The sequence below is a fragment of the Schistocerca nitens genome, chromosome 1 (assembly GCF_023898315.1).
Source record: "Schistocerca nitens isolate TAMUIC-IGC-003100 chromosome 1, iqSchNite1.1, whole genome shotgun sequence".
Lineage (NCBI taxonomy): Eukaryota > Metazoa > Arthropoda > Insecta > Orthoptera > Acrididae > Schistocerca > Schistocerca nitens.
In genome coordinates, this window is record NC_064614.1 from 316,110,282 (window position 1) to 316,137,021 (window position 26,740).

Genomic DNA, 26,740 nt, shown 5'->3' on the forward strand with positions numbered 1-26,740 from the left:
CTCTGCTTCGAACGCTCCTTCGTTACAGACACCATTTTGAAGGCTACATATAGCGCCACTACCAGTCGGATTTTCGTGAAACCATAGGGGCTGAAGCGGGAATATTCTAAGATGTTCTACAACAAATTCCGCAGTTTTTCAACCTAAATTAGAGAAGATAAGAAATGTGTAGCATTAGTTATCGAACGCCTCTCGTACTTCGAAACCCTAGATTACGAGACCTCCAGTGGTAGCTGGCTGCTCCTATATATATATATATATATATATATATATATATATATATATATATAAGCCCTTTACCATGTAGTATAATGAACCACAATCATGTATATGTTTCATACTGGAGAACCATACAAGGTGTTTGTGGCGGGAAGGGGAGGGGTGGGTACAGCCCCTCGCGAGCATCACTCTTTTATATGCGTTTTAATTTGCAGTATCTGCACAGCCAAGTATTCTGCTGTACTCAAACACAACTTCAGCCGTGGCAAATCAGCGCATTACCCATGCAGCACAGCATAGCGCTATATTTGAACGCGATTTCGGACATGGTGGTACAGTGTATTAGCCAGATATCAGATGCAGCAATTTGTGTAAACACGGTTTCAGATGGGATGGTACAGTGTATAAGCCGAATGGTAGAGTGTAGTGCTGTACCCAAACTTGGTTTCGGACGAGGTGGTACAGCACATCAGCCAGACGGTATTGTATGCCACTGAAACTGAACATGGTTGCAGGTTTATGTGGACCTGGATAGGGTGACTCTCATGAGGGGCAATTCCTCCCTGCCACAAACACATTGTGTGGTTCATGAGTTCAAAAATATAACTCAGTTATACATGATTGTGTGATTCACCATATCACTTTTTATATCTACGTCTACGTGATTACTCTGTTATTTACAATAAAGTGCTTGGCAGAGGGTTCAATGAACCACCTTCGCCGGACGCTGTGGCCGAGCGTTTCTAGGCGTTTCAGTCTGGAACCGTTACGGTAGCAGGTTCGAATCCTGTGAGCATGGATGTGTGTGATGCCTTTAGGTTAGTTAGGTTTAAGTAGTTCTAAGTTCTAGGGGACTGATGACCTCAGATGTTATGTCCCATAGTGCTCAGAGCCATTTGAACCATTTTTGAACCGCCTTAAAGCAGTCTTTCTACTGTTCCACTCTCGAACGGCGCGCGGGAAAAACGAGCACTTAATGTTTTCTTTGCGAGCCCTGATTTCTCTTATTTTATCGTGGTGATCATCTCTCCCTATGTAGGTGGTTGCCAACAGAACGTTTTCGCAATCGGAGGAGAAAAATGGTGATTGAAATATCATGAGAAGATCCCGTCGCAACGAAAAACGCCTTTCTTGCAATGATTGCCAATTCACGTATCATGTCTGTGGCACTATCTCCCCTATTTCCCGATAATACATAACGAGCTGCCCTTCTTTGAACTTTTTCGACGTCATCCGTCAGTCCCACCGGCGGCTCAAACGGTTCAAATGTCTCTGAGCACTATGGGACTTAACATCTGAGGTCATCAGGTCCCTAGAACTTAGAACTACTTAAGCCTAACTAACTTAAGGACCTCACACACATCGATGCCCAAGACAGGATTCGAACCTGCAAGCATAGCAGCAGTGCGGTTCCGGACTGAAGCACATAAAACCGCTCGGCCACCGCGACCGCCAGTCCCACCGGATGCGAATAGCACACCGCACAGCAATACTCCAGAATAGAACGGACACGCGTGGTGCAAGCAGTTTCTTTAGTAGACCTGTTCTGCCAATTGGTAGCAGTCTTTGGTTTGCTCTACCCACAACATTATCTACATGATCATTCCAATTAAGTTCATTTGTGATTGTAGTCCCTAAGTATTTAGTTGAATTTACAGTCTTCAGATTTGTGTGACTTGTCGCGTAATCGAAATTTAGTGGACTTCTTGCAGTACTCATGTGAATGACTTCACACTTTTTTTATTTGGTGTCAGTTGCCACTTTTCGCACCAAACAGGTTGTTGTTGTTGTTGTGGTCTTCATTCCCGAGCCTGGCTTGATGCAGCTCTCCATGCTACTCTATCCTGTGCAAGCTTCTTCATCTCCCAGTACCTACTGCAACCTACATCCTTCTGAATCTGCTTAGTGTATTCATCTCTTGGTCCACCTCTACGATTTTTACCCTCCACGCTGCCCTCCAATGCTAAATTTGTGATCCCTTGATGCCTCAAAACATGTCCTACCAACCGATCCCTTCTTCTAGTTAAGTTGTGCCACAAATTTCTCTTCTCCCCAACCCTATTCAATACCTCCTCATTAGTTACGTGATCTACCCACCTTATCTTCAGCATTCTTCTGTAGCACCACATTTCGAAAGCTTCTATTCTCTTCTTGTCCAAACTGGTTATCGTCCATGTTTCACTTCCATACATGGCTACACTCCATACAAATACTTTCAGAAACGACTTCCTGACACTTAAATCTATACTCGATGTTAACAAATTTCTCTTCTTCAGAAACGATTTCCTTGCCATTGCCAGTCTACATTTTATATCCTCTCTACTTCGACCATCATCAGTTATTTTACTCCCTAAATAGCAAAACACCTTTACTACTTTAAGTGTCTCATTTCCTAATATAATCCCCTCAGCATCACCCGATTTAATTTGACTACATTCCATTATCCTCGTTTTGCTTTTGTTGATGTTCATTTTATATCCTCCCATCAAGACACTGTCCATTCCGTTCAACTGCTCTTCCAAGTCCTTTGCTGTCTCTGACAGAATTACAATGTCATCGGCGAACCTCAAAGTTTTTACTTCTTCTCCATGAATTTTAATACCTACTCCGAATTTTTCTTTTGTTTCCTTTACTGCTTGCTCAATATACAGATTGAATAACATCGGGGAGAGGCTACAACCCTGTCTCACTCCTTTCCCAACCACTGCTTCCCTCCCTTTCATGCCCCTCGACTCTTATAACTGCCATCTGGTTTCTGTACAAATTGTAAATAGCCTTTCGCTCCCTGTATTTTACCCCTGCCACCTTCAGAATTTGAAAGAGAGTACTCGAGTTAACGTTGTCAAAAGCTTTCTCTAAGTCTACAAATGCTAGAAACGTAGGTTTGCCTTTTCTTAATCTTTCTTCTAAGATAAGTCGTAAGGTTAGTATTGCCTCACGTGTTCCAACATTTCTACGGAATCCAAACTGATCTTCCCCGAGGTCCGCTTCTACCAGTTATTCCATTCGTCTGTAAAGAATTCGCGTTAGTATTTTGCAGCTGTGACTTATTAAACTGATAGTTCGGTAATTTTCACATCTGTCAGCACCTGCTTTCTTTGGGGGTGGAATTATTATATTCTTCTTGAAGTCTGAGGGTATTTCGCCTGTCTCATACATCTTGCTCACTAGATGGTAGAGTTTTGTCATGACTGGCTCTCCCGAGGCCATCAGTAGTTCTAATGGAATGTTGTCTACTCCCGGGGCCTTGTTTCGACTCAGGTCTTTCAGTGCTCTGTCAAACTCTTCACGCAGTATCTTATCTCCCATTTCGTCTTCATCTACATCCTCTTCCATTTCCATAATATTGTCCTCAAGTACATCGCCCTTGTATAAACCCTCTATATACTCCTTCCACCTTTCTGCCTTCCCTTCTTTGCTTAGAACTGGGTTGCCACCTGAGCTCTTGATATTCATACAAGTGGTTCTCTCCTCTCCAAAGGTCTCTTTAATTTTCCTGTAGGCAGTATCTATCTTACCTCCAGTGAGATAAGCCTCTACATCCTTACATTTTTCCTCTAGCCATCCCTGCTTAGCCATTTTGCACTTCCTGTCGATCTGATTTTTGAGACGTTTGTATTCCTTTTTGCCTGCTTCATTTACTGCATTTTTATATTTTCTCCTTTCATCAATTAAATTCAATATTTCTTCTGTACCCAAGGATTTCTATTAGCCCTCGTCTTTTTACCTACTTGATCGTCTGCTGCCTTCACTACTTCATCCCTCAGAGCTACCCATTCTTCTTCTACTGTATTTCTTTCCCCCATTCCTGTCAATTGTTCCCTTATGCTCTCCCTGAAACTCTCTACAACCTCTGGTTCTTTCAGTTTATCCAGGTCCCATCTCCTTAAATTCCCACTTTTTTGCAGTTTCTTCAGTTTCAATCTGCAGTTCATAACCAATAGATTGTGGTCAGAATCCACATCTGCCCCTGGAAATGTCTTACAATTTAAAACCTGGTTCCTAAATCTCTGTCTTACCATTATATAATCTATCTGATACCTTTTGGTATCTCCAGGATTCTTCCAGGTATACAAACTTCTTTTATGATACCAAACAGGTATCTTATCTAAATCATTTTGCAATTCGTTTTGATCATTTGATGACTTTAAAAGATTGTAAGTGACAGTATCATCTGCAAACAATCTAAGACGGCTGATCAGATAGTCTCCTATGCAGTTAGTATAGATCAGGAACAATAGAGGACCTATAACACTTCCGTGGGAAATGCCGGGTATTTCTTCTGTTTTACTGGATGAATTCCCGTCTGTTTCTACGAACTGTAACCTTTCTGACAGGAAACCACGAACGCAGTCGCTCAGCTGAGGCGAAATTCTATAGACACGCAGTTTGGTTAGAAGACGCTTGTGAGGAACGGTGTCGAAAGCCTTCTGGAAATCTAAAAATATGGAATCAATTTGACATCGACTGTCAATAGGACTCTTTACCTCATGAGCATAAAGAGCAAGTTGTGTTTCATACGAACGATATTTTGTGAATCCGTGCTGACAATGTGTCAATAAGTCGTTTCCTTCGAGGTACTTCATAATGTTCGAACATAGTATATGTTCCAAAACCCTACTGCAAATGGACGTTAGTGATATGGGCCTGAAATTCAGCGGATTGCTCCTACTGCCATTTTTTGGTATTGGTGTGATTTGAGCAATTTTCCAGTCTTTAGTATCGGATCTTTCGGTGGTAGAGCGGTTGTATATAATTGAAATGGGATACATCAGATCTGCCATAGGAGATACTGTCATCTTGGATTTTGAAGTATATGTGAGAAGGCTTGAAACATTACTACACATTTACTTGGTCTAATACGAAGAAGCAGAAAGTGTAGTTTGCAGAAGAAGGAAATTGTGAGAAAGTTTAGATATTTATTGCCCGGAATTTTGCCTATCGTGCGCCATATTATGCTTCATAGGAACAGGCCATCCGGGATCATAGTCACTTCTGTAGACGTATTGGAGACCTCTCTGTTGCCGCCGAAGTTACGCTCTTAATGAAATGGATTATTTTCAGCTATCATGCAATGCTCGATGTGTTTCAGCCTGCTGTGCAGTTTATCTCACTCCACTCACTGAACTGCACCTGTTTACTCCGCTGGGCATTCTCTGTTTCCAATATGACGTTGAAGTCTATATGAGGTGCTAAACCAAAATTAACACACTTTGCTCTACTGGGAGCTGGTTGAAAAATAGTGTTGAAGAACAGCACTCAGTAACGATTTAGTTGAGACTCAAAAAGTGGTGAAGGTTCTAGGTACTCTAGAAATTCTAAGTCGAGAAACAATTCTGTGCTTGGCTATGATATGTCAGGTGCCACATCAGGGAGATTTTCTGCATGCCGACTTTGAGCTGTTGGTGATGAATATAGTGGAAAGTCTGGGAACAGTTCCCCATGCTGACAGGAGATTTATGCCACAGTGTGTCGAGAGCTGCTTCAGGGAATTTGTCTTTATGCTGATTTGATTTTTATTGCTGATGCTGCAGCTGCTGCTGATCTAATGTACTTTATTTCTACTAAAGCGTGTTGTGAGCAGCATCATGGTGTGTATCTGCTGCTGCTGCTGCTGCTGCTCAGATCTATCAGACACATCACCTACATCATAAAGCTGTTGAATTGAAGGAGAAATAAAAGAAACCCATGAAAAAAACATACATTCATATACAAATGTGATGAATAACAAACAATGAGAGAGAGGAATGGTTTACAATTTACAAGGGAGTGTGCAAATCAGTTTCTTCTGCCTGTAGGTGGCAGATTTCTAATGATGCTTCATGATGGTGATCAACCATTCATTATGTTGTATGGGATACAAATGATGGGAATGATGAGTTCACTTGATGCCTAGTAAGGTTTGAATGCTGAGGATGAATGGTGGGGTTAGAAAACTACAGTTCCGTGGGAACTGAAACAACCATTTTGGACTGCGCTCATATCCCCATGTCAGCCATCTCTTAGTCTAGTGTCATGAAAGACGTTATGGATCCTAAGCGAAAACCATGCAGTTAGTACCTGTTACCCTGCTACGTGCTTTGCTGTATTGGAATGTCACAAGTGAAATTCATAACAGAGACTACTTTTGAAGTAAAAAAAGAAAAAGGTTGTATGAAAATGTTTCCAAACTGTGTCAAAAATTCCAAACAAATAAAACCCAAATGTAGCAAACTGCTTCCCAAACTGCAGCTTCCATTCTCATCGTAATTGTTAACACTCTCAGCGCTGTCACCACTATCCGAGTATTTCATACCCGACAGTGCTGCTTTGTGGTCTGTGAGTTTCACCAGTGCAATGGTTAAGTTTGCCATTATATTCTTGTTGCCTAGTAAGTCTGGACGCTTAAGATGAGTGGCGGATAGAAACCTACTGAAATGTTAGAGACCCTACTTATAGCGTGAAACACAATTTGTCTGAAGAATCACTTAAGGGGCTCTGAGCACTATGGGACTCAACTGCTGAGGTCATAAGTCCCCTAGAACTTAGAACTACTTAAACCTAACTAACCTAAGGACAACACACACATCCGTGCCCGAGGCAGGATTCGAACCTGCGACCGTAGCAGTCGCGCGGTTCCAGACTGTAGCGCCAGAACCGCTCGGCCACCATCGGCCGGCTAAGAATCCCTTAAAAGTATGTAACTGTGGAATCTGTTCTTTCGGACACGTCCGAAACACGTCCGGACACGTCGGACACGTCCGAAAGAACAGATACTATTTTCATATAGTTACGGCTAACCGGCTATTGACCTTCTTCTTCTGTGCTGGATGCACACGCATTGCCCGAACTCTTAAGGGACTCGGTAAGATTATCTGCCGCGAGCAACGAGTGTAATTGGCAGGGGCACTACGAATGTAGTGTGTGGACATTAAATTGGAAATGTGGGTCTCACGGGGAGCGTGCAAGGGATAAATCCCTGCAGTCGTAGTAACCTCTTTGCGTTCTGTGGCTCAGATGGATATAGCGTCTGCCATGTAAGCAGGGGAGCACGGGTTCGAGTCCCGTTCGGGGCACACATTTTCGACTGTCCCCGTTGATGTATATCAACGCCTGTCGACAGCTTCTGGAATTGATTTAATTATCATTTCACTTAAAAGTGTAGTGGTAGTCTGGACAATAGTAACGTTTCGCCTACGTCTATATCAAATTTCCATCACACTAACGCACACATACAGCGAAGATCGTTATTGGTTAAAAATAATACTGCCATCCGTCAAACGGTTGGTAACCTATTGCAATCTGAGTTCGTCATGAGACCTACTGTTTGAATTTATAGAAATTACTACTACTACTACTACTACTACCACAATCGTTAGCACTGTTTCAACTCAGCTACAGTGACACACACGTATGTATTAGTTATTATAGAACATTTTCCTGTAAATATAATCTTGAAGTTCATTAGAAATTATCTAGAAGACATTTCATAACGTTTGATGCATATGTCAATCGTTTATGTGTATTGAGATATGTGATATTGTCAACAGCACTTACATCTTTGGTGGGGATCAGTCAGCTATGTCCATACGTTCATCCAACCACTTTCTTAGCAACTGTTATGATGAAACTTCCTGGCAGATCAAAACTGTGTGCCGGACCGAGACTCGAACTCGGGACCTTTGCCTTTCGGGGGCAAGTGCTCTACCCAAGCACGACTCACGCCCCGCCCTCACAATTTTACTTCTGCCAGTACCTCGTCTCCTACCTTCCAAACTTTACAGAAGCTCTCCTATGAACCTCGCAGAACTAGCACTCCTGAAAGAAAGGATATTGCGGAGACATGACTTAGCCACAGCCTGGGGGTTGTTTTCGGAACGAGATTTTCATTCTGCAGCGGGAGTGTGCGCTGATATGAAACTTTCTGGCAGATTAAAACTGTGTGCCGTACCGAGACTCGAACTCGCAGGAGAGCTTCTGTAAAGTTTGGAAGGTAGGAGACGAGGTACTGGCAGAAGTAAAGCTGTGAGGACGGGGCGTGAGTCGTGCTTGGGTAGAATACTTGCCCGCGGAAGCCAAAGGTCCCGACACACACACACACATATATATATATATATATATATATATATATATATATATATATATATATATATATAGAGAGAGAGAGAGAGAGAGAGAGAGAGAGAGAGAGAGAGCATCATGCTCTTTAAATTCAGATGTAAAATGCCGAGGTTTCCAGAGAATCGAAAGAGGAATTAACAACTAAATTTGTGAACATCATGTTCATTAGAGATGTAGTGCTGCTAGACATGTGAAAGTGCGTAAAGCTGTTAGTGCTAGTCGAACACAAAATTCTGGTGACGAATTCGGTGTATATCGGTACCATCCCCAACATTATCGTCTTGTGTAACACACAATTGACGCTGCATTGTGTACTATTATGCCATTCAACAGTCATTCCCATTTTTCAAGAACTGTAGCGATGTCGGAACAGAGAAATGAAATTTAGATACTGTCTGCCCGTCAAACGACACTGAGAATTTTACATACGTATCTGCCATATAGCTCCTTCAAATACGTATCACACCATCAAATAGATTTCCTACCTCCATTGGAACAATTATGACCACAGAAACTTTTCGCATTTACAGTGTCATAGTTATCTGATTTCGTAGAGTACAGCTCTTACTGTAAAATAATACGTAGTACATGATAGAGCCTACATTTTGCTTGACAGACTCGAAATTTGTCAATGCCACCACAAGCCTTTTTTTCTTTATTTTTATTTTGTCCCCCCCCCCCCCCCTACTCCATGTGGGAAGTGAGTGGGTAATCATCAGATACAAATTGCCGCTCTTCAGCCACATGAGAGAAAAAATATAGAGAACGTAATATAAAAACTAGATATGGCGTTTGACAAAAATAAATGTTTTGTACAATAAAAAGACGTATTATCTGCTCCATGAACTAAAATATAGACCCTTGAATCGATGATTAATTAAGACAGAGACACAGCTGAATGGAAAATGAGGTCACACACGAAGATATAAAAAGAGATAGACAGTTGCATAAAGCAAGTCGAAAATGCCGGTGCGTGAGTAATTAAAAGAGATACATTGGTGAGTGAAGAGCTGAGTGGAAATAAACTAGCACGTAGAAGGGTATCAGGGGAATGTAGTGCATAGGAGGGTGTCTGTAGGTGAAGGTTTGGAGACGGCATGGGGGAAGAGTGGAGAGGTATGCGGTTCCGAACCAACACTTAATCCGTCGGCACACAGACATTGCCGTCGAACATCAACGTTGAGCATCCCGAGCTCAACGTGCTGCTGAGCGCTCAGAAACGATGCTACTTGTGCGTGTGTATTGGGATACACGATCGCGGCGCGCTCCAGCTGCAGTTGTCGGCTGTAACTGGCCCGCACATTACGCTGTTTACGAAATGGACAAACGTAAAATTCCTACTTTAGCTCTATTAAAACGCACATTTTCCCCCTTGTCCAGATGCCTGTCGTCTTATTATGTCTGTAGTACACATAAATCAAAACTTCAATATCGATGAACATGTTGCAACGTAAAATGAAAGTACCACGTCCATCGGCTTATAAAAGTTCCATTACAGTGGGATACAAATTTGCAATAGTTCTCCACGGAAGATAAAAACTATTTCCTCAGTCTCACTTTGTAGTAAAATACTAATGTCATTCTTTCTTGATCATTATTGCCATTCAGCAGCAGAATCTTTAGAACAAGTGAAATACTAAACTTGAATGAAGAAACTGAAATTTTTTTTATCGCAAATAGTGCAAGCTGTCTGTTACTTTAGGCCAATCGAACAAACTCATTTCTCAGAAAGAACGCACTTATATTTACATAACATAGAATATTACAGAATATGCTTTTATTAAAGTAATAAGAAAGAATCAGAATCTATTAGAAAACGAGAAGGCTAGTAAAAAATTATTGGATCTAATGAGACGTGAATCAGCAACACACCATGTGATACCTTAAAACTCTGTGACTATACTAATTGTACTATACCGACCTCGAGTGTTGTAGGGCCAAAGCTTTAATCGTAGATATGTTACTGACTGACATTTATTTATAAGAAATTGTAGCAAGAACACTGCATTTATTATTGCTTCTAAGAGTGCCGCTGCATTGAAATTGCATACTTTCGTAATACTGGAGTTTCAATAATTCCTAAATCAGCAATATGACGTTTCCCTTTAATTTATTGCAACAAAGCATGAAATTAACCTCGGGTTTTCGAAAGAACCTGTATTTGCTGCTGCTTGGAAGCGACATACATACATGTGGGCTTCAATTGGAAGCCAATATGGCGTATCGCAACTTTATACTGAAAAAGAGATGGCACACATGTGACACAGATGGCTTTGTTCCATCTCATTGCTTAACGTTCAAATGCACGTTCAAAACATCTGTCATGCTAGATATTTCTTCACACGTTGGAAAAGAATCACCAACGTGCTTTTCCACGCTGTGACGCCAGAAACTCGGCACGTGCAATGCTCAATGTTCGAATTAGCAGCCTGTGTGCTGACGCCTTAGGAAGTAAATAGAGAGGATTGGAGTAGAAGGGAACGCTAACGGGGGGTGGGTGGTAGAGATCTCCTAGGCCTGTTAGGACAGGTACATACCAGGGCAGATGTAATGGTCAGGTGAGGGATGGCGATTAAAGTTTCTTTGGAGAGGATGAGGAGGGTGTGGAGTTGTGGAAATGTGGTGGTAGAGGTACGGCAGAGTACCAGGATCTGTGAACAGAGGGGAAACTAGAGGGTGGGTAGTGTCCAGTTTATGGGTAGACTAACATAGGATATATGGAATTGTTCAAGACGGAATAGTAGGTTGGGGAACTGATAAGTTGGTAGAGGATGTGGGCAGGAGGAGATTAAGCGGATCCAAAGGCTAGGCGCAGTGCATGGCATTCAAAGATCCATAGGACATGATAAAGTGATGGAGGAGAATAAGTCCATGCTACAATGGCATAGCACAGGATGGGTCACATTGGGGATTTATAGGTGTGGAGATTTGTGAAAGGATGCAATCCCCATGTTCGGCTAGTTAGCAGTTTTAATAATTTTAATTTAGCGTGGTCTTTCTATTGAATGGTTATTAGATGCGGCTTCGGTGTTATCCGACGTTCAAGTACCTTTTTTAATGTATTGTTATTTCATCCCCTTTACTGCACATGGCAGAGGATGGGCTGTCAGCAGTAGAATTCTCTCCTCTTCATCCAAGCAAATTAAAACATTTTTCAATGAAAAATAAAAACAAAATTTGGTGTTATTTTCTATTTTAAATTAAAAATCAAAGACAGTTAAAATAATGAATTATATACATTTTATAAACACGTTGCAAGAAGGTGAAATTCTTCTGAAAAACACTAAAGCACTACACTAGGGTGAACGGTATTGCAGGAGGAGAGAGTTTGTACCCTAGTGTTGAGAAATGTAGGTAAGAAAATAGGGGTCTGTTGGGAGAAACTACGGAGATGAGAGGCAGAAGCTAGGTGGGTAGTGAAAAACACAGTCAGTGGGAAAGAAAGACGCTGAGGAGTAGTGTGTTGTGTGTGTATGGCAGTGCATGCAATCGGAAATGGATGGGAAGGGGTGGAGAGGGGAGGAAGAGAGAATTCCAAATGAGAATTGCGATAGGTGGATAAGAGTTTAATTAGGTAGAAGGGATAAATATCAGGAAAGATTTCATTGTCTGGAAGAGGGAATTGATTGAAGTTGCGTTGGGATGGGACACCGAGAGTGTGTAAGTGTGGGAATGGAGGGATCTGTTTGTGAAGGCGTGGCAACATTTCAGGGTTGCTGATCAGAGGGGAGACAGTGGGGTGATTGAAATCTGGTTTGCAGATAGTACAGGAGATGCGGAGGTGGCGATCAAGTTTTAATCCGAGTATTTTAGCATCAGCAGCATTCTCCTCTTGTTTAACATACAGTGGACTGGGTAATGTATACCGATATATTCGATTGGCTGTGGTCAGCTATGTGATAAGTTTGTGTACAGAGACGATTATAGCCACTGGCTTCTGGGCAACACGTGTCTGACTGTCGAATCTTGTGTGATCCATATAACTGTAATGTAGTCATATTTATGGCATTGCGGTGCTTTCCCCCCATACTGAGGGATGACGCATATTGCTGGAGTATTACTTCCACTAGGTGTCACAGAACTCTGTTACAGTCTTTAGTTCAGTTTTTCACCTTGAAATGCGGTGTTCAATTATGTTATTGACAATTATTCCCATAGAAAATATTATACTTCCCCATTATATGTGTTTGTGACGATTTGACGGCTTCGAATTTGCTTGTAAATAAGTACGAGTGTGTTTCATTCTCATATCTTACTGCTACGTGCCTCTTAGATGCAAGTTCACATGTCTGATGGTTCTTTGATGGTTGGTTATGTTAGTGTCAGTAAATGGCCGCCATCATTGCACACTACTGTTTTTTGCTGATTGTCTTTCTCTTCAGGGACACTAAAAAATTGTCTACCACAAGGAGGACGAATATGCATTCCCAGATTTTTCAGTTTCCATGCAGAATGAATGTATGCATTACAGATTATTTTCAACGTAAGTGCGGTTTGACTTTCTGTTATTTGGGCTACAATACGAGTGTAGTTCCTCCATTTTTCATCTCTTCCAGTATTTTCAACTCAAGTGAAGCAGGCTGTGGCTGCAGTACTGTGACAACAAAATACTGGAGTTAGGAATCGGAGCTTCTGTTCCCCACTTCGCGTTAGGTTATTGAATCAGTACTATATGCATGGTTTCTCTCTGGATAGAGCTGTCAGACGTGCACGGTGGCGCGACTCCAGGGCAACCTGGCTCTTAGCGGAGGCACTGCAGATGTGTTGATGGTGGAAATCTCTACCGGTCTGGTGTTCATGAACTTTGCGACTGCAGAGTAGGGAACTCTCGCTGAGAATGTGTTTGTTTAAATAAAGACACAAGTGTTCCTACTGCACAGAATACGGTTTGTATTTACGGGAGTAAATCGGGGCGACAGCAAGGGGGTGTGTCCGGAAGGCCCTGTCCCTCCTGACGGTAAGAAAAGCATTTCAGTGACATACACCTCTTAGTAAAATGTAGCTTGGCAGCAAAACGGGTCATGGTGGTCATCAGACAGCTCTGGACCTGCACAAACATCCTTTGCCTCTGACATCATAATATCAGTATTGCAGGACTTGGATTCCGAGGTCATAAAACCAGTGCCAGTATGCTGAGAGCTGCATCCGTATACCAAGTTCTACACTGCAATAAACGGCCCGACGGGCCTGAGCAGAACTGTGACGTCGTAAGTCCAAGACCAGTTTTCCGGGTCAGCCAGTAGGACAGTTCGCCATCTTGGAGTTTCGAATTTCCTGCCAGTTTATACTTTGGACAGCAGCCCTACTTCTACAGGAGTGGGAAGACACTAGCACAACTGGGCTGTTTTTGAATTACGGGCCATTTTAACTCCCAGCCGCAATTTGAAGTTCTCGTTATTTTATGCGTGGGACAATTAGCTTTTGCAAAAGGGGGAGGTATAGGGAAAGTCCCATGACTTTTCGATGTCATCATCGGTGAGATACTTTGCGCTAGTTCTCTCCTAAAATGCGTACTCACATCACTATTTAGTTATTACATATCTTAATAGTACCTTGACTGCTGTACATGATAGTAGGGAAGGAGAATGGTTGACTTGTGATACATCTGTGAAGGTGGCTGCGTATAGGACACCAGTGTTACACAACTTTGAATACTGATCGAGTATTTGGGATCTGCAGTAGATCGGATTACAGGAATATATCGAAGCAATATAGAGTTGGGGCGCTAGATTTATTATTGGTAGCTTCGGAAAACACACACGTATTGCGTAGATACTTCAGAAACTGAAATGGTGGTCCCTGGAAGGAAGACGACTCTCTTTTCAAGGAATAATGTTGAAGAAATTTAGAGAACCGACATATTAAGCAGACTGCAGAATGATTCCACTGCCGCCGACGTAAATTTCGCATAATGACCAAGAAGATAAGATAAAAGAAATTAGGGCTCTTTTTTTTTATTTTATTGTCATCAGTCTACTGACTGGTTTGATGCGGCCCGCCACGAATTCCTTTCCTGTGCTAACATCTTCATCTCAGAGTAGCACTTGCAACCAACGTCCTCAATTATTTGCTCGACGTATTCCAATCTCTGTCCTCCTCTACAATTTTTGCCCTCTACAGCTCCCTCTGGTACCATGGAAGTCATTCCCTCATGTCTTAGCAGATGTCCTATCATTCTGTCCCTTCTCCTTATCAGTGTTTTCCACATATTCCTTTCCTCTCCGATTCTGCGTAGAACCTCCTCATTCCTTACCTTATCAGTCCACCTAATTTTCAACATTCGTCTATAGCACCACATCTCAAATGCTTCGATTCTCTTCTGTTCCGGTTTCCCCACAGTCCATGTTTACTACCACACAATGCTGTACTCCAGACGTACATCCTCAGAAATTTCTTCCTCAAATTAAGGCCGGTATTTGATATTAGTAGACTTCTCTTGGCCAGAAATGCATTTTTTTCCATAGCGAGTCTGCTTTTGATGTCCTCCTTGCTCCGTCCGTCATTGGTTATTTTACTGCCTAGGTAGCAGAATTCCTTAACTTCATTGACTTCGTGACCATCAATCCTGATGTTAAGTTTCTCGCTGTTCTCATTTCTACTACATCTCATTACCTTCGTCTTTCTCCGATTTACTCTCAAACCATACCGTGTACTCATTAGACTGTTCATTCCGTTCAGCAGATCATTTAATTCTTCTTCAGTTTCACTCAGGATAGCAATGTCATCAGCGAATCGTATCATTGATATCCTTTCACCTTGTATTTTAATTCCACTCCTGAACCTTTCTTTTATCTCCATCATTGCTTCCTCGATGTACAGATTGAGGAGTAGGGGCGAAAGGCTACAGCCTTGTCTTACACCCTTCTTAATACGAGCACTCTTATTATTACCTCTTGGTTGTTGTACATATTGTATATGACCTGTCTCTCCCTATAGCTTACCCCTACTTTTTTCAGAATCTCGAACAGCTTGCATCATTTTATATTGTCGAACGCTTTTTCCAGGTCGACAAATCCTATGAAAGTGTCTTGATTTTTCTTTAGCCTTGCTTCCATTATTAGCCGTTGTAATAATTCTTTATGAATTTGGTATGCTGAAATCGAGTGCTAATTAGACCATGAAAGCGGTTTAAAACTGTGAGCTGTCTTGGGAGGTTAACCGAGCGTTTACTGAGCCACTGTTTCAGCAGGTAACTAGTCTAGGTTTACCACCTTACCAATCAGACTAACATTGATTATAATCTTTTACAGTCATACAACAACCGGTAATATATCTATATAAAAGGAGAATTTAAATAAAAAGAAAGAAATCAGTTTATATTTGCAAATTTATTTTAAAGATTGTTCATTGAAATTTCAGCATATTATACGTGAGTTATAACTGAGCTGGTGCCTTATTTACGATTGTGAGACTGTGAGATTGGAATATTACGGAACACATAAAATATGGAGTCAAGATTGGGAGACTGGATACAACACTGCATTCATAAAACAACACACAAAGAACATTGAAACGCATGCAAGAGAAAGTTAATCACTACAAACAGATTCAAATTTTTAGTTAAGGAATTTACTTTCGTAGCACAATCCTGTCCGTCTTGTAATTACCCTTCACGTGGTCAACTTGGTTTACAGAAAGCGTATAACTCCGCAATAATTTAGATAATAAAAATAAATTAGATCAAAAAGCAGATTACAAAACAAAAACCTCGAACTGGTTACTAACGTCTTACTATTAACCTGATGGGTCAAACAGTTATATAAGCACGTGGTACTGGTCTCACAAAGTACACGCCACGTGGGTTGAACATAAAGAAAAGTTGGTATATTCAAAATCTTTTCAAGACGATACGTTATAATCACACAAGCATTTGCATTTAAGATTGATCTTACTTAGAGTTACTGACCAAGACGTGGTTCCACTTTACTCACAAAGTAGTAACAAAGCAACTACCGCAAATTAATCTGAACTGGACACGAGAATTACACTCCGCTGCAATTAAAGATAACCTTAGCTATTTTAAAGCTAACCCGAAATAAAATGATTAAATTCTCAGTTAAGCTGAACTTAACAAATCCATTGTCCTATGGACTTAACAGACACGCGCTTAGCCGGAGATCTTACCACTTCAGACGCTCGCTACCGCCAGACTGCTACTGCTGGACTGCCCTGCGCTACTACTGGACTCCAACTGCTTACTCTCCAGCTGCCAGACTCCCACTGAACTACCCAGCGTGCTCCTGAGAGTCGCTCACAAAGACAAACGGAAGGCGCCAGAGGGGCAGCTTCCTATACCAACATGACAGGGGACGGACCGGACCATACTAAGAATGGAAACCTCTCTGCTTTTAGGAACCGTAGCTACCTGTTTCAACGTTGGTCCTACTGTTCTCTAGCAGACAGCCTTGTCTGCTACCCTCAAGCATGCAGCTACAAACACATTTGATCATTCATCCTCTCACACAGAAGGGAAGGGGGATGACAGTATCTTATCATACACAGTATATAGAAGAAAGCGGATGTAGGTTCCGTATGAGACTGTGTGACATGAATTACATATAAGAATTACATATAAACTGTGCTTTAAAGTGTAGTAGTGTGAGAGATCGTTCTTGTTTACGTGTAAAAGTAACACGTTCCACTACTCAGTCTCCTCCCAGATAGTCAGAAACGCCACAGTAAATTTAGAAGAGGAATTTATTCCTTAAAAGACAACAAATTTGAGAAATTAAACATGAAAGGAATCCAACAGAGACCTTTCACCGTAACGTCAGAATTGCCGCTCTCGTTCCTTTACTTTTCCTAAAGCCAAACTGATCGTCACCTAGCGCATTCTCAATTTTCTTTTCCATTCTTCTGTATATTATTCTTGTAAGCAGTTTCGATGCATGAGCTGTTAAGCTGCTTGTGCGATAATTCTCACACTTGTCATCTCTTGCCGTCTTCGGAATTGTGTGGATGATGCTTTTCCGAAAGTCAGATGGTATGTCGCCAGACTCACATATTCTACACACCAACGTGAATAGTCGTTTTGTTGCCACTTCCCCCAATGATTTTAGAAATTCTGATGGAATGTTATCTATCCCTTCTGCCTTATTTGACCGTAAGTCCTCCAAACCTCTTTTAAATTTCGATTCTAATACTTGATCCCCTATCTCTTCTAAATCGACTCCTGTTTCTTCTTTTATCACATCAGACAAATCTTCACCCCATAGAGGCTTTCAATGTATTCTTTCCACCTATCTGCTCTCTCCTCTGCATTTAACAGTGGAATTCCCGTTGCACTCTTAATGTTACCACAGCTGCTTTTAATGTCACCAAAGGTTGTTTTGACTTTCCTGTATGCTGAGTCTGTCCTTCCGACAATTATATCTTTTTCGATGTCTTCACATTTTTCCTGCAGCCATTTCGTCTTAGCTTCCCTGCACTTCCTATTTATTTCATTCCTCAGCGACTTGTATTTCTGTATTCCTGATTTTCCCGGAACATGTTTGTACTTCCTCCTTTCATCAATCAACTGAAGAATTTCTTCTGTTACCCATGGTTTCTTCGCAGCTACCTTCTTTGTACCTATGTTTTCCTTCCCAACTTCTGTGATGGCCCTTTTTAGAGATGTCCATTCCTCTTCAACTGTACTGCCTACTGCTCTATTCCTTATTGCTGAATCTATAGCGTTAGAGAACTTCAAAAGTATCTCGTCATTCCTTAGTACTTCTGTATCCCACTTCTTTGCGTATTGATTCTTCCTGACTAATGTCTCGAACTTCAGCCTACTCTTCATCACTACTATATTGTGATCTGAGTCTATATCTGCTCCTGGGTACGCCTTACAATCCAGTATCTGATTTCGGAATCTCTCTCTCACCATGATGTAATCTAATTGAAATCTTCCCGTATCTCCCGGCCTTTTCCAAGTATACCTCTTGTGATTCTTGAACAGGGTATTCGCTATTACTAGCTGAAACTTGTTACAGAACTCAATTAGTCTTTCTCCTCTTTCATTCCTTGTCCCAAGCCCATATTCTCCTGTAACCTTTTCTTCTACTCCTTCCCCTACAACTGCATTCCAGTCGCCCATGACTATTAGATTTTCGTCCCCCTTTACATACTGCATTACCCTTTCAATATCCTCATACACTTTCTCTATCTGTTCATTTTCAGCTTGCGACGTCGGCATGTATACCTGAACCATCGTTGTCGGTGTTGGTCTGCTGTCGATTCTGATTAGAACAACTCTGTCACTGAACTGTTCACAGTAACACACCCTCTGCCCTACCTTCCTATTCATAACGAATCCTACACCTGTTATACCATTTTCTGCTGCTGTTGATATTACCCGATACTCATCTGACCAGAAATCCTTGTCTTCCTTCCACTTCACTTCACTGACCCCTACTATATCTAGATTGAGCCTTTGCATTTCCCTTTTCAGATTTTCTAGTTTCCCTACGACGTTCAAGCTTCAGACATTCCACGCCCCGACTCGTAGAACGTTATCCGTTCGTTGATTATTCAATCTTTCTCTCATGGTAATCTCCCCTTTGGCAGTCCTCTCCCGGAGATCCGAATGGGGGACTATTCTGGAATCTTTTGCCAGTGGAGATCTCATCATGATACTTCTTCAATTACAGGCCACATGTCCTGTGGATACACGTAACGTGTCTTTAATGCAGTGGTTTCCATTGCCTTCTGCATCCTCATGTCGTTGATCATTGCTGATTCTTCCACCTTTAGGGGCATGAACCTCTATCCGCTCCTCCGCCCTCTTTGACAAGGCCGTTGGCAGAATGAGGCTGACTTCTTATGCCGGAAGTCTTCGGCCGCCAATGCTGATTATTTATCAAATTTTCGGCAGTTTCGGGGATCTAACCCGGGACCGAAGACGTTTTGATTATGAATGAAAGACGCTACCCCTAGACCACGGAGAAATATAGACAGTCCTTTTCAGCCTCACTGTATTTGTGAGTGGAAGGGCACCCTCCGGCACACAGCAGTGGCTTGCAGAATATGCCTGAATGTGTAGTTGAAACTGTCGTTTTTGCTAAAACTGACGACGTACAAACCATAGTTAAAATCTCTTCATTGTTACACCATCAATATGAGCCACGATCACTGAAGCTACATAAGAATATAATATACACAATAAATCTGTCCTTTTTTATGCAGAACTATGAGCAGGTTAATTTTATCTTTACTATGAGTACACGTTCGTGAGCTTCCTTTAAATTTTTAGGCTCTTCGTTAAAACCATAGCAGAAAGAAATGACAATTCTCAGGTCACAGTTTCTTCTCAGTCATATATTTCTTCAGCCTATTTTACATTTCACGGACAATGATTATCATCACCACACTATAAATTTGGGGCAACAGTGCGTTTAACTGACTGATTACTGTGTCACCACTTCTGAACAGTCTTGTCTACTTAGAATCTGTTCATCTCGATATCTGTACACTATCCTGAGTTACACTCCGCTTTGGTCCGGCAATGTGATTGTTCCTATCGACAGAACCTCTTCCATGCTCATTTACCCATTTCTAAAATCGAGTCCATTTTCTGTCCTAGTACGTTGATAAATGAGCAAACGAATGAACTACAGCGTAAGCCAGCTCGCTACGTCTCCTTCGTCTTATTTCTTCATTTTTTGCAGGTCCAGTTTCCTCTCACAGACTCTTAAATAAAGAAAGAATATTTATTCCACGAGTCTGACGTTTTTATTTTCTCGGAGCTAGAGTCAATGGCCGTTTCATTTCTTGTTAGCTTAGCGGACGAGAAAGGAAGAGGAGTTTTGCCGTCACATATTTCAATAGAACGTAGTATCTCACGAATGGAGACTGTTTGGTCACTTTCTCCTAGTACTGATAGGTTCTCTGAGGAGCTGAATCTTTTTCTGTTGACACAAATGTTTAAATACACGGGATGAAATACTTCTAAAACCGAACAGTGTTATTTCTTCTTCTCTGCTGTCGTCATTGCCACTGCGACAAACAGTCCTTTTCACAGGGAAATAACACACCTACATGGTGTTCCCGTGATGACGTTACAAACTCTCAGGGATGATGGAAAAGGGTGAATGTACCTATTTGAGGTTAAAGCCCCTGGTTCGGAAACGATTGAGTCGAACGTTATCAGCGCAAATCTACATGAGACCTTTAACAGTGGGATACATGTACCAGTGCTGTCCGTACTACTGAAAGACGGACATATATATTGGTGGACTGGACATCTATTTGCAGATAGTTTCAGAATGAGCGGAAATTTCATATTACGAGAGCGAAGCAGGCGCCTGTGTTTTCTGCGGAATAGTCGACTTACGGGAGTGACAGTAGGATCTCTGAACTTGTGTATCTTTGACTCAGTTGTGGAGCGGGGAGTAGTCGAGTGTTGGACATGGAGTAAGCTGGCAGAGCTTTTTGCGTGGTTTTTATTGGAGGAGGATTTTGCTGAGGAAAAATGTTATGCATTATTAATATGATGGAAGGACTTACAGACGCAGCGTTAGAGAGAAGGAATCTGCATTACGGATACGTTTTTAAGATAATAATTTTTGCTGGCGCGTACTGATAATATTAGCGATTCTTGAAACACAACAGTTCACGTCCCCATCTCAGTTTAGGTCATATCAGTTTAATACACTTCAATTTGCATAACCGTAAAAGCATTGCCTTGTAAGATTGTTGTAAGGAAAGGAAAGTTTTTGGTTTTCTGCGAGTTTTATGTACTTGTGAAGTAAGAGTTAAAAATACAACATTGCCATTATATTAAACGGATTGGTATTTTCATTTCAGGAAAGAAGTTTTATTTAGGACGACAAAATCATCCCAATCTTTCTCCCAGTAGTTCAGTTTCACTTTAGCATATTTTAGCTGCCGCGATTTCTTTGTACTGTGCTGTTGCTGCTGATAATGCTGCCGTTTATCAGGTGAGATTCTTTTCATATTTGGTTGGTTCTTTTGTTTCTTAACTCACGTTTGCATTGTGCAAATTGTAAGCATTTTCTTCGTAATTCGGATTTTTAATGGGCCAGTGAACAGTGTGAGTTTCATTGTGTTGCTGCGTAATTTCAGTGTTTAAATTTTTTTGGGCATTGCTCAGTTTGATTTTCGTATTGGTTTTTGAGTAACAGTTTCAATTTAATTTCCTGGACAGTTACACCAGTTAGTATTGTCTTTATTGTTGCGGCCACATGTACTAAGCGTTGCTTCATGCAGTGAAGAATGACAAAACAGAGGCACGCTGGCGACTGAGGCATTGCGAAGTAGGCAGACACAGATAGCCTTGCTGACAGCAGCAGTCTACCAGCAGGCTGACGCAGGGACGCACACAGACCGAGCGCCAAGCGAAGCCTGGAGAGTGCTGACTAAGGGGAAGTGATGCCAGCACGCTAAGTTACACTGCAATATACAGCGGGAGTAATAACAAAAAGCTATCTGAGGACGTACGTGGTCCGTGTCCGAATGTTCAATCTTCATAGGTGACGATTCCGGAAGTCTGTTCCAGCTCGCAGGAGTAATCCGTTTGCCACCAGATGTCAACTGCAGCTCTGGAGGTCGGCCCGAGTTCGGCCGGCACCATGGCTGACTGACTACAGCGAGAAATTTCAGCAGGACCGGCCGCAGCGCGGTCTTGGTCACAGGCACCACCGGGGACTGACGCCCAGACTGCACGGCCATCCGGCCCCATGGCGCGTGGTATGTCCATGATAGGACCTCGCGAATATCGTGACTGACGGCTTCCCAGCTGCTGGTGCATCAGGCGTCACAGCTGACCTGGGAAGTACCAACGGTATCGACCGACCGCCTCATCATCCTCAGGCCGTAAGTATCGCTAGTTGTGGATATAGAGGGGCATGTGGCCAGTACACCGCTCTCTTGGCCATTGTTGCTTTTCGTGACCAGTCGCTACTAGTCAATCAAGTAGCTCCTCTATTGGCCTCAAAGTGCTGAGTGCACCGCGCTTGCCAACAGCACTCGACATATCGGACGGTCTCCCATACAAGTGATAGCCAAGCTCGACAGCGCTTAACTTCGGTGATCTGACGGGAACAACTGCGGCAAGGCCGCTGGCACTTGAAACTCTACGATGAGGGAAGTTTGTGGCTCCCCATCTCCACATTTCAGTGCATCCCACGAATACCGCGAACATCTATAGAAAAGAGTCACAATGTTCAATTTCGAAGGTACTGACACGTTGAAAGTTATTGTCTCACAACTTCATGTCCTAACACAGCCTGCCCGCACACTATTGAGGTGATAGTGAAGATTTGCTCTTGTCGGTCTGACATCGAACGAGGGAACACAGTGCGCGCTTGGGCGCTCTGCAGTGGCGTCAGAACCCGTCCTTCCTGCGCCAGCGGACGGCGTTCCTATTAACTCAGTACTGGCCGCCAACCGGCCAGTAAATCACGCAGATCTTATCGCAGCCGTTACCCGAGACCCGAGACCGCTCTCCTGCCGCGCATAATCACGTAAACGCTACTCTAACGAGAGCACTGGTCGCGCTGGGAGCGTCGCGGGCCACACAGTGTGTGTGTGTGTGTGTGTGTGTGTGTGCCTGCCGCTCGGTGTCAGAAGCCATTTGGCTGGAAATGGATGCCAGACCCCATTTGTAGACTTATTGCTAAATTTACCTTCGAAGCAGATTGTATCATTTTCTCTGACTATGTGCCTTCTGTAGATTAGTTTACTCTCCAGTTTGTCGTCATTGTATATTGGGCGTTGGTTCCCACCCTAATTATTAACAACTATTTTTGATCATTCGTATTACATAGACGCATAGGAAGAGTTGCATAATGAGTTCCTAGGACGACTAATTACCAGGTCAAAATTCGACAATGCCTTAAACAACTTGAACAACAACAAAGCTGCTATAACAGAAAACATCCACGCAGACTTTTAAAAAATTCTGGAGAGAGCAACTGTCCAAATTTAGGTATGTCTCTTATGTATGGAGCATTAATAAAAAGTAAAATTATTACCATACCTAAGAAAGGAAATGCCACAACTGTTCAAATTATGGGACCTTGACATTACTAAGCCAAACTTCGAAAATTCTACTTGCGGGCTTTTTTTTTTTTTTTTTTTTTTAAGTGGCCCTGAACTGCGTACCCTCAGAGATGACATATTAAAAGTTTTGGCTGGTTTCGTTGTCTAAGGGGTGTGATACGTAGTCACTGCATTACATGTCAAATACAGCTGAGTCTACAGTATACAATATGAATACACACATGAACCGAATGGTCGAAGGTTCCTGTCATTCGGCAATATCGAATTTTCAATGTAACATAGAAATTTATAAATGAAAAATTGCAATTAAATAAAAACTGCAGGTCCTATTTTAATGACTTTAATTGATGAGTACGATAGCAGAAGTATTTTTAAGAATAATGTTTATTTCTGCAAAATACTTCTTGGTGTCAATGGTCCAGCAATTAAATAAATATGAGTAACAGGGAAACAATAGATTCCTACTTCACGCAATTAGTTATGAACAACAACATAGCTCGCGACATATTTAAATCCAAACGCATACTACCTGTTCACTGCAGAAGCCACAGAAATCTCACAGGTGCACAAGTCGGCACTACGAAATATTTCTATCTCCTGCGACCACGCGCAAATTTCTCAACGCTCTCCAAGGATTTCATGCGACCCTCCGTCCCGCCTTCCCGTCCGGAACTCTTCTGTCTCCAGTGCGACGCGATGCTCCTCCCTCACTTACATACAGTCTCTCCATTGACTTCGGTAGTCACGTACCATAGTAACGAGCGCTGTGATTGGCTAGAGCGCTCCCGCCATGTCTCCAAGCCAACGCACAGTGACAAACATATTGAAACACGTATGAAATACTGGATTTTAATTTAAATAACTTGATATTAAACAAATATTCCTAGGGCTGGAGCATAAACGCGCTGTAACACACGTTATTAAGTACATAAACAAATTAAATAAACATATATCAAAGGAATAGAAGCAAAAGTAGGCCAGTATCCTAATGTCTCTGTGCTTTCTAAAACACAGTAAATATTTGATCAATTTCTTCATGAATAGTATATATCGGATACAAACAAAGACAGAGACGAATAAAAAAATATTTATAAGCATGCTGCTACCTTTTTTTCCGTGTAACTGTGAAGTACTTATGGCCTGACGTGATCATTAGTAATCGGCCACTTTGACCTCCAATAACTCATGTACTATTCAAGTTGCATGCCTGTAATTCATACCAATTTAGATTAACACTAATAGCTTTCAAAAGACAGGTCGATCGACAAAATCGGATGAACCGTTGAGATTTTGAAATTTCGTTGCTGGGTGTTACCTGTATAATTTACGGTCAGATACTAAATCATGATGCCTTTGACTACTATTAAGTTCTACATGAACTGTGAAACGTCTGCCATTATGGTTTCACAAATTCCACCATCCTTGTCACTCCCGGCATACAAATCTCCTTCATTGACACAAAGCACAGTCCTCGAGACCACGCGCTGTGGTCACCCCTGTTGCTCCGGCTAATATTCGGTACCACGTGGTTGCTGACGAGCCCTTGCTTGCCGAGCGGCCCGTGCGGCCACGCCAACTCCGAACTTAGAATATTTTAAGGGTGCAACAACTCGCCTGTTACCTCTTATACTGAAAATTTGGTACCTGAAGAAAACTTCACAAGCCAAGATCGCTAAAAGTTGTTTTATTGGATGACTGGAGCTGTCATCGTCGGATCTGCAAGAGGATGAACAGAAACTGATAGGAAATATATTTTACAATCCCGATATCATAATTTGATAAATTGTTTTGCAAAAAAACATATAGAAATATAACATACCTTATGCCTTAAAATACGACAACATAATAGTCATCGGTGTTGTAAATCGTTTCACAAAGCTAATACACTTCACATAATGATGAAGATAACTATAAACTGGCATGTCAAATGTAAAATTACTACGTACAAACCTAAGCATAACTGTATTAAGCCGTTTACAAGTGTTCACATTCATCATCAGTTGGCGGCTAACAGAGAAGTGGTGTAACACAACGAAAACCAAGTACGTCCACCAGGTGGCACTGTCATGGGTGACTGGATTATCATGTTCTACACAACATAATAGATAGATACATAATACTATGTAAGTTTCAATACATTTTTAAGGACCGTTTTTATTAAACACTAGTATATTGAACTTCACTCTTGCAAGTCATTTGACCTTGCATATGCACTTCCCCTTATCATGAAGATCACTACAGATCAGGGAATCCAATTTAGAGTTAGTATATGCAAACATAAACATAATTGTACTGTGCTGATTACGAGTGTTCATGTTCACCACCAGCTGGCGAATGACAGAGAAGTGATGTAAACATAATGACCACAATGATTTTTCCTTTCAGTTTCTGTTCAGCCTCATGCAGATCCGATGATGACAACATATCTCTATCGCAACTGGCCACCCAATAAAATGCTTTTATATTTAGCCATTTTGGCTTCTGAAGTTTTCTTTAGTTAGCGTACCTACATTGCAGAACGCTCCCACACCCTCACACTTACAGTGTCAGGAATATATAACTACTCATCACTACTATGGAGATATTACAGGTAAGATTAATCAATGTTTAAGAAAATACAAATCTGAATTTAGGAAAGGAAGCACAATCAAGGAAAATATGGCACAAAGAATAATTTTAGGAAGAAGAAACTGGATGAATAGGAGAATGTGTGCCGCGTTCATTGGCCCAGAGAAGGCTTTTTGATATAATGGACTGGAAGGCACAGTTTGAAGAACTTAATAAAATGGGGGTGGCTTGGACGGATAAAAGGTAGATTCTCAACCTTTACCAAATCCAGAGGGCAGAAATAGATATTAATGGCACAAAGGAAAACACTGGATAAGAGCTGTCGAGCAACGCTGTCCTCTCTCTCCAAACTTATCTAATTTATTTATGCAACGTGCAATGTTGTTGTCTTCAGTCCTGAGACTGGTTTGATGCAGCTCTCCATGCTACTCTATCCTGTGCAAGAAGCTTCTTCATCTCCTAGTACTTACTGCAACCTACATCCTGAATCTGCTTAGTGTATTCATCTCTTGGTCTCCCTCTACGATTTTTACCCTCCACGCTGCCCTCCAATGCTAAATTTGTGATCCGTTGATGCCTCAGAACATATCCTACCAACCGGTCCCTTCTTCTTTTCAAGTTGTGCCACAAACTCCTCTTCTCCCCAATTCTATTCAATACCTCCTCATTAGTTGTGTGATCTACCCATCTAATCTTCAGCAATACAAACAGCGATAAGTAGTACCAAAAGAAACAAATGTGGTGAATAAATGCATTGTGTGCAATTTGGCATTGTATGCGATCCGCTGACGATATAGCAGTCTTAGCAGATTCTGAAAAGGACTACTTGTATGTTCAAAATTTCGTCTGG